The following is a 14,126-nucleotide window of genomic DNA, read 5'->3' as shown; positions in this document are numbered from 1 at the left end:
ACAGCACAATTACATATAACAAAACAGTTATCAAGTAAGAATTAGTTACATTTATATATATATATATATATATAATCTTTTATCATAACAAAGGAAAACAACTATGACTATCTATCTATCCTTCAACTCCATCAAAGACTCCAGAAGGACACAATATTACCTAGGTGAACAAGAAGTAAGCTACTTCCAAAACTCTAGAAATGACAGAGACATCTCGCTGCCTGGACAGTCACACAAAGTTCTTTTGTACTGTTGGGGCATCCATCTTCGGCCTACAGGCCCATAGTATCCAGCAGACTTTTCCATGAAGCAGGAGATTTCAAAGGCAGTTCAGTCACTATCTGCTGTGTCCTGCAGAATGTCTCACAGACTCTTTCATGAATCAGGAATCCCAAAGAATCATCTCACCTTTAGCTAAGTTCAGCAGTCCTCTCTCTGCTGGTTCTCTGTATTCAGTTTATGCAACAGTCCAGGCAAGAGCAGTTTCTTGCCCAAATGGTTATCAAACTCCATAAGGAGACTCTTCAATGCCCATCTTCCTCTTGAAGTAGATTGGTGCTGCCAGGAGCTGACGTGACTCATTGTCATGGAAAGCCTTAAGTTATTAAAACATTTAAGTGGAATATTCTGTAGTCTTTGAAAGATATTAGGAATGCCTATCTAACTGAAATATATCTCTATATATCTAGAAAATCTAACTAACATGACTATAGGCTTTACTATTATCGATGATTATCCATTAACAACCTATATTTCTTAATTATACATTACATTTTCAAAATGAACTACACAATCACAATACCTTAATCAGTATCAAAAATACATATACATATAACAAAATTGACCTTAAAATCCACACCAATGCAAATTATTCATATCTATATCAAAATTCTATGCTGATATTTTGAAAATAGACTTTTTGATTATTAGAGAAATTACATGGGTCCATTGAAGAAAATAAATATTCAGAAACAAAACGACAACAGAAAACTAACACCCCAAAAAACTAGCACCTCATTGTTCATAGGTAGAATTATCTCCTTAATTCATTAAACTTATGTGCCATTAAAGATCACTATACCTTGTGGCATTTTTAATGCCTATATTTATGTCTACTTTAAAGTTATAATGGGTTTAGTTGGTACCTGGGCCTCCTCTTCATCCTCATAGAAATAAGGACCCAGTCAATCTGCATAATGCTGGTCATCTGATAGTAAGGGAGGGTAGAGTTAGATGAAAAAATCTCAAGAATGCAAGGCTCACATGACAGGAAAAACCACTGTCCCCAAAGTAAGTGGTGTTAGCTATATGCACACACTTTCATAATACTTGCTATCAAAAGGCTGAGGTCCATTCAGTGGAGGAAAAAATCCTTATCTATGTGAAGACCATTGTGGGAAGAATGGCATTAGGCATGTATGTGGTGGAATTCCATGGAACTCAAGGTCCACATTTTAATTTAACAGATTAACATACACCTTCTAATGATCCACCTCAGAATTCCAAACAACACTCACCTCTTTAATCCTAGTAACTGCATTTACAAGACACTGGCCTTTAAGGAAGTAAGTAGGAGTTGGGTGTGGGTGACTCTCACCTATAATCATAGAACCTAGGAGGCAAAGGCCTGAGGATTGGTGACAGATCAAGGCTAGTCTGAGCAACAAAGTGAGAGCCAATCTTACTGCTGCTCTATTCACAATAGCTGAGGAACTGAAACAACCTAAATGCCCTTCAGCTGACAAATGGTTAATGAAAATGTGGTGGTACAAATAAGGAAAATAAAATTACAAAATGTAAAGGAAAAATGTATGGAACTAGGAAAATATACAGTAAGCAAGAAACCCTAATTAAAAAAAAAAAATTAAAAAAAACAAATATCGCAAGGTTTTTGATATCTGAGGTTTCAAGTTGCAAGACTTCAGAGGTCTTATATAACCTGGAGCAATTACAGAAACCAGATAAGTAAAAAGGGCCAAGTGTGTGGAAAGCAAGAGAGGGGAGTACCAAGGCATAGCCATAGTGTTGAGCAGGAAAAGAAATTGAAACCTGGTCAGAGTAAAAAACATAATAACTTAAAGATCATAAGGGCAAAATGCAAAGTTAGGTTAGATGAATGGAGGGCAATAAAGAAGAGTAGCCATCCAACCCCAACCCACTCTATAGAAGGCATGATGTAAACCTATAGTTAGAACCTTCTGAAGGAGGGGCTGGGAAGATAGCTCACTGAGTGAAGTACTTGCTGGGCAGTCAGGAGGACCTGAATTTGGATCCTAATAACCCACAGAGAAGGCATACTTTTGTATTTCCAGTGCTGAAAAGAAGGAAGCACAGATATAAATGGATCGTTAGACCTCACTGATCAGCCAGTCTAATTGAATTGGTGAGTTCCCAGTTCAGATAGAGCATTCTTCAAATGAGAACAAATGAGGAAGACACCTCACATCAACTTCTGGCTTCCAAATGCATGCGCAAACATGCACACCACCACACAGCCAAACCGGGAATCTGCCAGAGAAAGGTTCTAGTTCTTTTTCTGAGTTTGGATTTGAGTCTGGGTCATCATAACCTACCCCACCTTTCTCTGCGAGTTAGCTTCCCAGGTAGCCATCACCTTAAGATTTAAGACCTCAGCAAGCAATCCCCTCCAAAGTGCTTTATAAAACTCTTCCACACAGAAGCCCTGGCCTTTGGAACTCAGCTCCATTTCTTTCTTCCCTAGAGATTCTGCCTGGACTGAAGCCTGGAAATCACAACTTCATGCCGCATAACTGTGCTATTTAATCAGACCTTTGATTAACTTATCCATCTATTTTGGTAACCATCAAAGCAGCAGAGCTTGGTGAAGACTGAGAGCCACAGTGTAGGGTTAAGCCATCTAATTAGATTGCCCTGACTCTGAGTTTTATTTTTAACACAGATGTGAGACACTTGAATGCACTGCAAAACTATGAAACTACAGGAATAAATTAATCTCCACAGGAGCTCAAGTCCCCAACTTAATTCATAATCAATTAAGTTCAAATCTTCAATTAATTGTAAAAAAGGCATGTGACTAAAGCCAGGCGATGGTGGTGCATACCTGTAATCCCAGCACTCGGGAGGCAGAGGAGGCAGGTGGATCATTGTGAATTCGAGGCCAGCCTGGTCTACAAGAGCTAGTTCCAGGACAGGCTCCAAAGCTACAGAGAAACCCTGTTTCAAAAAACAAAACAAAACAAAAAAAGGCATGTGAATGAATTTGAATTTACAAAAAGGATAGAAAATGAAGGAAATTTGGGGTAAAGAATGTAAAGAATGGGAAGGAAATACATGTATTATCATCAGCTCATCCCAGGATCTGCATGACTCCTACTGCTCACCTCATCTTCCCTTTCTTTGTACTTTTCCTTCCTTGAAAGCCACTGTCACATAAGGAGGCACCTCCTCTCTGCCTCAGGCTGGACTGGAACTCCTGAAGTGAGCTATCTCATTCACTCATGCAGAACACAGTAACGCACTACTTTTAATTTTCCATACCTGTCTCTTGCATTTGACTGAAACTCCTTGAGGCTGGGGAAACGTAGGAATCCACATTGTCAATGCTCAAGATAAACTTGATGAATGCACAAGACCTTAGCTTTGCTGGTGTCTGGGATTGAACCCTATCTTCAATACCCCGCTTCACTTCAAGCAGAGATGTCAATAACTGGAAAATACAAGTCCTCTAGGGTAGAGTGCCAAATACAATGGCACTACTAGGTGGAGGAGATTACGTGTAAGAGTCACCCATATGACTTTTATGGGCAGTGTCTTAGGACATTCCCAAAGGTTGATTTTCCTCCTACCCAGGAACAAGCTCCAATATAACAAAGGATATTAAGTCATGGAGTCCATGGCAAAAAGAGCATCCTGGATAAAGGAAGAAAGTGGAGCCTATGCAAACCACTCGTCCCAAAACATCCAACAGAATCAGAACACCTGTTGGAGTCATCCCCACAGCAGCTCATATGCCAAAGTGTCCACATAATTACAAATAGAGTAAAGATGAAATTAGCCTCATTGTAAAGAACAGGATAGTAGTCCTGTGGTGACTGTTAATAATTCTAAGCAGCATGGCTGAGGCTTAAATTAGCAATAATGCAACTGCATCCAAGATTACAATATGCTGCACATGCATAAGGGAGAGAAATGACCAAAGTTTACAAGTTCCTTCTCAAGTGGGGGATGGAGGATACTGGCAGTTTAAAACTCAACTTGCTAAAGCTCTGACATTATGTTATTCATTGGGAATTAAATGGGAGTTTTCACAAAGCTCTGTAGGTGACTCTTGAGAATATTGAACATTCAGTAACCCTGTTAAAGCTACCTAGAAAATTTGACCAGTTCAATGATGTGAGCATGGGGACACAGCTGACTGATCTCCAAAAGAGACTAATTCCAACCTAAGAAATGTATGGCAGTGGTGTGCGAGACATGATGCCAAGGTTCTGAACTTTGAAAGAGGCAGTTGAGGAGGATGGTTTGGTCAGGAAAGGGTGCCCACTTCTCATCTGGAAATGATGAGTCTCAGTAGTCCATACAATACTGCAGTAATGACAACCGGAAAAAAAATGTATTATCATTCACTGAGTGTCAGGCATTAGAGGAGAGCTTGCTAATTTATTAAACCCCTCCTAGAAGCCTTTCATCTGGTTAGAATTAACCACAATACACAAAGCCGGAGTTAAGATCATTCTTATTCTTTCTCTCTGCAGTCCTCCTACATTTCTGGGTTCCTATAAGGTCAGACTAGAATCCTCTTTCCAATATACCACCATGCCCGGTGTTTCTATAATAGTTGTGAAGATCAATTTAGATCCTCCTGCTTAAAAGCCAAGTACTTCATACACAGAACCATTCTACGGAGCCAGGAAGACATTCATTTTTACAATTACATTAATTTATTTAGTGTGTATATATACGTATCTATACCATAGTATACATGTGGAAATGAGAGGATAACTTGTGGGAGGGAATCTCTTCTCTCATTCTACAATGTGGATCTCTGGGATCAAACTAGAGCCATCAGGATTATGTGGCAAATGCTTTAACCTGCTGCGACTTTAGCTGGCTCAGGAAACCTCTCCATTTTCCTCTTTATTCTTTCTTTATTTTTTTTAGGGCAATTAGGTGCCAAGCCTGTAAAGTTAGTCATTGTTGGTTTTTAAATCTCCCTTCTTCTTAATTTTCTCATCTATAAAATAAAATTACTCCCTTATAGGGAATAACTATTTATTTATAGTCTGTAAGCTTTGCGCTCATCACTATGGAAATATTTACTTCTAAAAAGTAGGTTCCATATGAATATTTTTTTCTGTAAAAAAAATCACACTGACCTCCAAAAAAAGAATAAATTAAAAAATGTGGTAAATTTACACAATGCAGTATTACTCCCTTATTAGGGAAAAAATGACATCATGAAATGTTCAGGCAAGTAGATGAAACTAGAAAAAAACAAACAAACAAACAAAAAATCCCAAGCATGGCAGCCCAGTTCCAGAGACAAAGATGATATGTACTCACATATAACTGAATATTCACTGTTGAATACAGATAACCATAACCATGATACAATCCACAGACCCAGAGAAGTTAGATGAAAAGGAGGGGTATGTGGGGTGGGCACATGGATATCTCTAGGAAGGAGAAATATAGGTTTTTGTAGATGGTTTGAGAGTGATGAGGATGGGAACAGGAGGAAAACAGTACAAGGAGAGACATTGGAATAGGTGGATATTTCAAAAAGAATGTGAAAACCCAGTGTAGCAGAAACTTTCTGACCTATGAAAGTGAACCTAGTGTAGACTCCTGGTACTGGCCATCTTCTGTAGCCAGGCTATGTCCCCAGTAGTGGGACTGGGACACCAACCTGACCAAAAAAGAAACTTACACCCATAACCTGTCCTGCCTGCAGGATGCATTGAGACAATGGGTGGTTTGGAGCTTGTGGGAGTGGCTAATCAATGACGGACCTAAATTGAAGCCTAGGCCACTACACAGAACTGATGCTCTACACTGCCTGGATGGACAGATCAAAAATATAGATGGCTGAGAGGCCTAGGGTAGTACCAAACATAACTGACAAAAAAAAAAAAAAAAGAAAAAGAAAAAAGAGAAAGAAAAGAAAAAGGAAAATGTCAATGAAATTATTCCTAACGATATTCTGTTATACTCATAGATCAGTGCCTAGCTGAATCACCACCAGAGCGGCTTCCTCCAGCAACTGATGGGAGCAGACACCTACAGCTAAATATCAGCCAGAGCACAGAAACATACCCTCCAACCAGCAGAAGAGTGGAAGGAAGGATTATAGAAGCCAGACGAGTCAAGGACACTAAGAAAATACAACCTATAGAATCAACTAGTAGGACTCATAGGAGCTCACAGCAGAGACTGAAGTAACCACAGAGCCTGTGTGGGTCTGTACTAGGTCCTCTGAATACATGCTGTAGTTGTTTAGCTTGGAGTTTTTATTGGACTCCTAACAGTGGGGGTGGGGGTGTCTCTGACTCTTTTGCCTGCTTATGGGACCCATTTCCTCCTGTTGGGTTACCTTGTCCAGTCTTGACAGGACTCATTGAGAAGAAAGGAGCCCCAAACAGGAGGCATTGAATAGAGGGACAGAATGTCTCCTCTCACTGGTTAATAAAAAACTGCCTTGGCTTTTTGATAGGGCAGGATTTAGAAAGGTGGAGTAGACAGAACAGAATGCTGGGAAGAAGGGAAGTTAGGCAGACGCCATGCCTCTCCTATCTGAGACAGATGCCATGGAGCCAGCCGCCAGGTCAGACATGCTGAATCTTCCCGGTAAGCAACCACCTTGTGATGCTACACACATTAATAGAAATGGGTTAATCAAGATGTGAGTGTTAGCCAGTAAGAGGCTAGAGCTAATGGGCCAGGCAGTGTTTAAATGAATACAGTTTCCGTGTAATTATTTCGGATGTAAAGCTAGCCGGGTGATGGGATGTAGACAGCTGATCCTTCTACAACAAACTGCTAATATTCTGTATTTACCCTTCACATTGGTTTCAATTAACATAAGATCGTAGCTCAGAAACTAAATGTTTATACAGGAAGAGGGCCTAAGTTGCTAAAACCAGCTTCAGAGAGAAAAATTCTCATTTGGACAGTCTCCTGGAGTCAAAAACAAAGCCTCCAAAGAGGCTCCTTTTTAATTCAGGCAGTTAGACAGTAATGCATATCAAACACCTTGCATTCCTCCTAAGCCCAGACACCAGGTAAGATAGCTGAATTGCTCAGGAAACACAACAGTGATGCTGTTAATCATAAACTTCTGGTTACACTTGATAAATGTAGTTAGTGCATGAAAACTTCTTAGAATTCTGCAGTGATTGATTTAAAGTCCCATTGTTAATTAATCCTCCCGATATCTGCCAGGGACTTCAAAGAGATGCCCCATCTGAGACTTAAGGCATCTGAGATCCACTGGATTTGTGATTCTACGAAATGCATGTTTGATACTATATTGCCGCCTATGGAATTGCTACTTTGTTTGTATGCCTGTATAAACTGAAAGCTTTGTGGAGAATGGCCCTTTTCTTCTTCTTCACCCAAGGAATAAAGAAACTTGCAGGAGGAACATGCTTGAGTCAGTCAGTTTATTCCACCCCTCAAATCCCTTTCCCCAGCCAGTTTTCCCTTGCTGTAGAAGTCCTGCTTTGAGCCCTGGGAAAGTGCTAAGGCTGGTACTCAGTAGCTCCACATTTTTAGGGTGAGAAGATCTTTCTAGAGATTAGTAAAAGACCATGTTGAGACAAACTTGGGAGTTGCTTCCACATCTCTATGACATTTGAAATTTAGAAATCCTGTTAAGTAGCCAAAGTTTTCGTGAGGTTCTTAAAAACTGACATTAACTGCAAAGTTGAATTGAATTGAATGTTCCAACATCAGCCTGTTTGAAAGGAAATTTGCAGAACCTCAAAGCTGGTCTTTATAGGTAATAAAACATCATGGGAAACTTTTAATGTATGATTGGAGCCTAACATCAGAGTTTCTGGATTCCACTTCTGTAGTGTGAAGCGGGGCGCCAATCTGTAGAAGGAACGGCGGGCTGCGTCCCGCCACCCGGCCGCCAGCTAGCTTTACACCCAAAATAATTACACGGAAACTGTATTCTTTTAAAACACTGCCTGGCCCATAGTTTTAGCCTCTTATTGGTTAACTCTCACATCTTCCTTTAACCCATATTTAGTAATCTGGGTAGCACCACGAGATGTGGCTTACCAGGAGAGATCTTAACCTGCGTCCATCTCGGAGAGGAGCAGCATGGAGACTCCCTATGGCGACTGCCTGAAGCGTCTCCCCAACTCTACTTCCTTGTTCCCACAATTCTGTTCTGTCTACTCCACCTACCTAATTTTCTGTCTCTTAAAGGGCCAAGGCAGTTTTCTTTATTAATTAACCAATGAAAGAAACATAGACAGATAACTCTCCTCCATCACACTTCAAAAGTCATAGAAACCTACTAACTAGCAAACCACCTCCTGTGAATACAAGTTAGCCTAGAAGGAGAGAGGCCCAGTAAGCACAGAGGAACAGGATCCCAGACCTACCTACACGGGGGAGACCCCCCTCCTGTCTGTGTGGAGTCCCTTCCTTTCATCACAGCGTCAGAAGCATCTTCTGTTTAGATCTGGGGAGCTTGAGGGGGACTGGCCACTGGGGCATTCACTGACTGCTTGCACACTCTTCAGCACTTCACATTCTAAAATGCAGCTCAGCTCAGCACCTGGAGTTCTGATTTATGAATTGGACTGTTGCAGCCATTTAATTTCTTAAAATATTATTGCCTTCTCAACTAGTAGAGTTTTTATTGCACTGAGGGAAAAAATGCATTAGCTCCTGCATCATGTTAATTTTTTTTTAGAAGTTGCAGTTCTTAGTACACTATCAGTGTACATTTATATGTGTATATTTAAAACAGGGTTGTGTACAGGGTGAGCACTCTGCAAATAGTTTCAAAGTGAAACAATGCAACTACACGCTTAATGGCCTTTGTTTATGGCTAGAATCCACTAATGAGTGAGTATATACAATATTCTTTTTGGGTCTGGGTTATCTCACTCAGGATAATGTTTTCTATTTCCATCCATTTGCATGCAAAATTCAAAATGTCATTATTTTTTTTACCGCTGAGTAGTACTCTAATTTTTATATATTGCACATTTTCTTTATCCATTCTTCCATTGAGGGGCATCTAGGTTGTTTCCAGGTTCTGGCTATTAAAAATAATGCTGCTATGAACACAGTTGAAAAATGCTTTTGTAGTATGATTGGGTCTCTCTTGGGTATATTCCCAAAAGTGGTATTGCTTGATCCTGAGGTAGATTGATTCCCAATTCCCTGAGAAACCACCACACTGACTTCCAAAGTGGTTGCACATGACTGCATTCCCAACAGCAATGGATGAGTGTTCCCCTTACTCCACATCCTCTCCAGCATAGGCTATCATTGGTGTTTTTTTTTTTTTCCATTCTGACAGTTGTAATATGGTATCTCAAAGTCTGGCAACAGATGGAGATAAGAGACATCAGCGCAACGGATTGAGCTCCCAAGGTCCAGTTGAAGAGCAGAAGGAGGGAGAAGATGAGCAAGGACGTCTGGACTGTGAGGGGTTTGTTCACCCACTGAGACAGTGTGCCTGTTCTAATGGGAGCTCATCAACTCCAGCTAGACCAGGACTGAATGAGCATGTGATCAAACTGGACTCTCTGAATGTGGCTGACAATGGGGGCTAACTGAGAAGACATTGATAAAGACACCAAGACTTCTTTCTACGGCATGTACTGGCTTTTTGAGACCCTAGTCTATTTGCAAAGCTTCCTAGGCCTGGATGTAGCGGGGGAGGACCTTGGACTTCCCACAGGGCAGGGTTCCCTGCCCTCTCTCAAGGAGGGAAGGAGAGGGAGGAGGGTGAGTCGGGGAGCAGGAGGGGAATAGGAGGAGGGGAGGAAGTGTAAATTTTTGAATGGAAAAAAATAAATTAAAAATAAAAAAAAAACAATGCAACTACACAAACAGTGCTGGCTAAAATGGCAAGGACTCATATCAGTTGACAGAGTACCTGCCTAGCATGTAGGAAGCTCTAGGCTTGATGTTCACCCAGCACCATGCCTATACCAGAAGCATTCCTGCAATCCCAGTATTGGAGAATTGGAGTCAGAAGACCCAAAGTTCGAGGAAATCCTCAGTTATACAATGAGCTCGAGGCCAACCTGGGCTACAAGAGATCTTGCCTCAAAAACAAAATAATGTCCAAAGAAATAAATCCACCATTTACTGAGTACCTTTCATACTGTAAGTTATGAATTGTCAAACTAGATACACTCATGTTTTCAACTATCAATCAAGTGACTTTTAATTTGAGTCTCTGGGATTCTACTTTAAGGGAAAACTGATAGTTTCAGGAGACCTACAAGTATTTTGTAAGGCCTTTAACACTGGGGATGTCTTGCCTGGAGTGATATAGAACTTCTAAGACATGGTTCTAGTTCTAAAATATGCACACAGACTTCGATCAGTCTACAGCAGAGCTGACTATAATCATGAGTGTGTATAAGCCGGTGAGGAAAGACCAGACGTGATCAGGTGATAAAAGTGTAGTTAACAGAGAAAACACACTGATCAAATTACCTGCCCAAATGTGAACTTTATCTTATACTCACATTTAATTTTCTAAGAGATCATTGCCTACTGAACAAATAGGTTGTATATTAATATGTGTGTGATTATGGTACACATGCATACACACACTTTAAAAATTATATTTAACTCTTAAAATGAGCAAAGATAATTAACCTGTATTAAATTTAATGAAAAAGGAAAATAAGGCCTGTGTTTCTGTTACCATCAATGTACCCTATCACACACATTCTTAACAAGAGCACACTATGTTTTGTATAGAGGTAGAAAAAAGATCAGTTGTTCCCATGGTTTGATATTAAAATCTTATGGCAGAAAGCAGGGATTGAATTAATGGGAAAACTAACTCTTTATGAGAGGAGAAATCACTTCAAAAAGAAGCTAGCCTGATGTCTGTTACATGACACCACACCAGCCTAGCCTCAGCCAGGAAGAGGAGGGGAAGTAAACACATCAAAGTCACAGCACAGGACTATACATTGCTGCTTGCCATTCTGGATTTAATCACCAGGTAGGTTCATAAGAAAGCACATTTCTCTGTCCTGAGCTTCATCAGAGGAAGCTGGCTCAGACTCTCTCTGGACTCCTCCTTTGTTGTCCCTCAGCTGACTTCACAAGAATCCTATCTAAAGGCCAGCCAGGTAGGTGAACTCTAGACACATGAGAGGATTAAGGGATATGAAACAAAAGAACAATTTGGTTAATTTATGGTTGTTTTAATATTGTTTTCTTCCTAAAGACATGGAAAACAAACCTCTCTCATGTGGTAAAAAGACTGAAAGGGCCCCTCCTTCATTTGACTGCCCGGAGCAAGGTAGGCCTTTGTCCGAGAGCTGCTTGGCCTGCAAGGGGACCTGAAAATCTGCAGGAGGATCCATCGTTCTTTGGGGTGAGTGAGGAGTGAGTGCCCAAACCGCGGCAGCTGCCCGGAGAGGGACCACCGACTCTCCACAACCCCCCCTGCCACCAGCACACTTCCTGCTCTTCCTGCAGGGGTTATTCTCCCCGGATACCGCCTCTCTCTCCCTGTCCCTTCCCAGCTTGCACCCAGAATCCTCCCCCCCTCCCCCTTCCTCATCCTCCCGTCTTTGGGGCCACAAAATCCCACAGCTCAGCCTGTTTGGGCTCTGGGGACCTGGAATTGAGTGCACCTAGGCCGGTGGGAGGTCCCCTCCTTCATTTGACTGCCCGGAGCAAGGTAGGCCTTTGTCTGAGAGCTGCTTGGCCTGCAAGGGGACCTGAAAGTCTGCAGGAGGATCCATCGTTCTTTGGGGTGAGTGAGGAGTGAGTGCCCGAACCGCGGCAGCTGCCCGGTGAGGGACCACCGACTCTCCACAACTCCCCCTGCCACCAGCACACTTCCTGCTCTTCCTGCAGGGGTTATTCTCCCCGGATACTGCCTCTCTCTTCCTGTCCCTTCCCAGCTTGCACCCAGAATCCTCCCCCCCTCCCCCTGCCTCATCCTCCCGTCTTTGGGGCCACAAAATCCCACAGCTCAGCCTGTTTGGGCTCTGGGGACCTGGAATTGAGTGCACCCAGGCCGGTGGGAGGTCCCCTCCTTCATTTGACTGCCCGGAGCAAGGTAGGCCTTTGTCCGAGAGCTGCTTGGCCTGCAAGGGGACCTGAAAATCTGCAGGAGGATCCATCGTTCTTTGGGGTGAGTGAGGAGTGAGTGCCCGAACCGCGGCAGCTGCCGGGAGAGGGACCACCGACTCTCCACAACCCCCCCTGCCACCAGCACACTTCCTGCTCTTCCTGCAGGGGTTATTCTCCCCGGATACTGCCTCTCTCTCCCTGTCCCTTCCCAGCTTGCACCCAGAATCCTCCCCCCCTCCCCCTTCCTCATCCTCCCGTCTTTGGGGCCACAAAATCCCACAGCTCAGCCTGTTTGGGCTCTGGGGACCTGGAATTGAGTGCACCCAGGCCGGTGGGAGGTCCCCTCCTTCATTTGACTGCCCGGAGCAAGGTAGGCCTTTGTCTGAGAGCTGCTTGGCCTGCAAGGGGACCTGAAAGTCTGCAGGAGGATCCATCGTTCTTTGGGGTGAGTGAGGAGTGAGTGCCCAAACCGCGGCAGCTGCCCGGAGAGGGACCACCGACTCTCCACAACTCCCCCTGCCACCAGCACACTTCCTGCTCTTCCTGCAGGGGTTATTCTCCCCGGATACCGCCTCTCTCTCCCTGTCCCTTCCCAGCTTGCACCCAGAATCCTCCCCCCCTCCCCCTTCCTCATCCTCCCGTCTTTGGGGCCACAAAATCCCACAGCTCAGCCTGTTTGGGCTCTGGGGACCTGGAATTGAGTGCTCCCAGGCCGGTGGGAGGTCCCCTCCTTCATTTGACTGCCCGGAGCAAGGTAGGCCTTTGTCTGAGAGCTGCTTGGCCTGCAAGGGGACCTGAAAGTCTGCAGGAGGATCCATCGTTCTTTGGGGTGAGTGAGGAGTGAGTGCCCGAACCGCGGCAGCTGCCCGGTGAGGGACCACCGACTCTCCACAACTCCCCCTGCCACCAGCACACTTCCTGCTCTTCCTGCAGGGGTTATTCTCCCCGGATACTGCCTCTCTCTCCCTGTCCCTTCCCAGCTTGCACCCAGAATCCTCCCCCCCTCCCCCTGCCTCATCCTCCCGTCTTTGGGGCCACAAAATCCCACAGCTCAGCCTGTTTGGGCTCTGGGGACCTGGAATTGAGTGCACCCAGGCCAGTGGGAGGTCCCCTCCTGCATTTGACTGCCCGGAGCAAGGTAGGCCTTTGTCTGAGAGCTGCTTGGCCTGCAAGGGGACCTGACAGTCTGCAGGAGGATCCATCATTCTTTGGGGAGGATCCATCATTCTTTGGGGACACCAAACACCTCCGCGCTCCTTTTGAAGGAAGAGATGGGCAGGCGCCAATGCAGGAGCTCCTCCAACAACATGAAAGGCAACATGACATCACCACAAGCCAGACATCCCGAAACAACAAGAATTGAACACCCTACCCCAGAAGATATAGAAGAAACCGACATTAAACAGTACTTTATAAAAATAATAGAGGACCTTAAACAGGAGGTAAAAAACTGCCATAAAGAAATGGAGATGACAAACAAAAAGGTAGACGAAATAAATAAATCTCTCAAAGATACCCAAGAAAAACAAGAAAAACAAGAAAAAGCAATCAAACAGGTAAGGGAAACAGTACAAGACCTGATAAATGAAATGGAGGTATTGAAGAAAACACAATCTGAGGGACGACTGGAAATGGAAACTCTGAGTAAACGAACAGAAACTTCAGAGACAAGTATTTCCAACCGAATACAAGAGATGGAAGAAAGAATCTCGGACTCTGAAGATACTATAGAAGAAATAAACTCACAGATTAAAGAACTAAACAAATCTAACAAATTCTTAACACAAAACATTCAGGAAATCTGGGACACCATGAAAAGACCAAACCTAAGAATAATTGGGGTA

At 43.3% G+C, this 14,126-nt stretch overlaps 1 protein-coding gene across 5 annotated transcripts in view; it reads right to left on the bottom strand.

Annotated features, from left to right (window-relative positions):
- Positions 1–14,126, bottom strand: part of Large1 (LARGE xylosyl- and glucuronyltransferase 1) — a 533,170-nt gene that overhangs the window by 223,721 nt on the left and 295,323 nt on the right. The window lies entirely within an intron of this gene.

Source organism: Arvicola amphibius, chromosome 15, assembly GCF_903992535.2.
Source record: "Arvicola amphibius chromosome 15, mArvAmp1.2, whole genome shotgun sequence".
NCBI lineage: Eukaryota > Metazoa > Chordata > Mammalia > Rodentia > Cricetidae > Arvicola > Arvicola amphibius.
The sequence above is the reverse complement of the archived record's forward strand: the minus strand, read 5'-3'. Positions and strand labels throughout refer to the sequence as shown.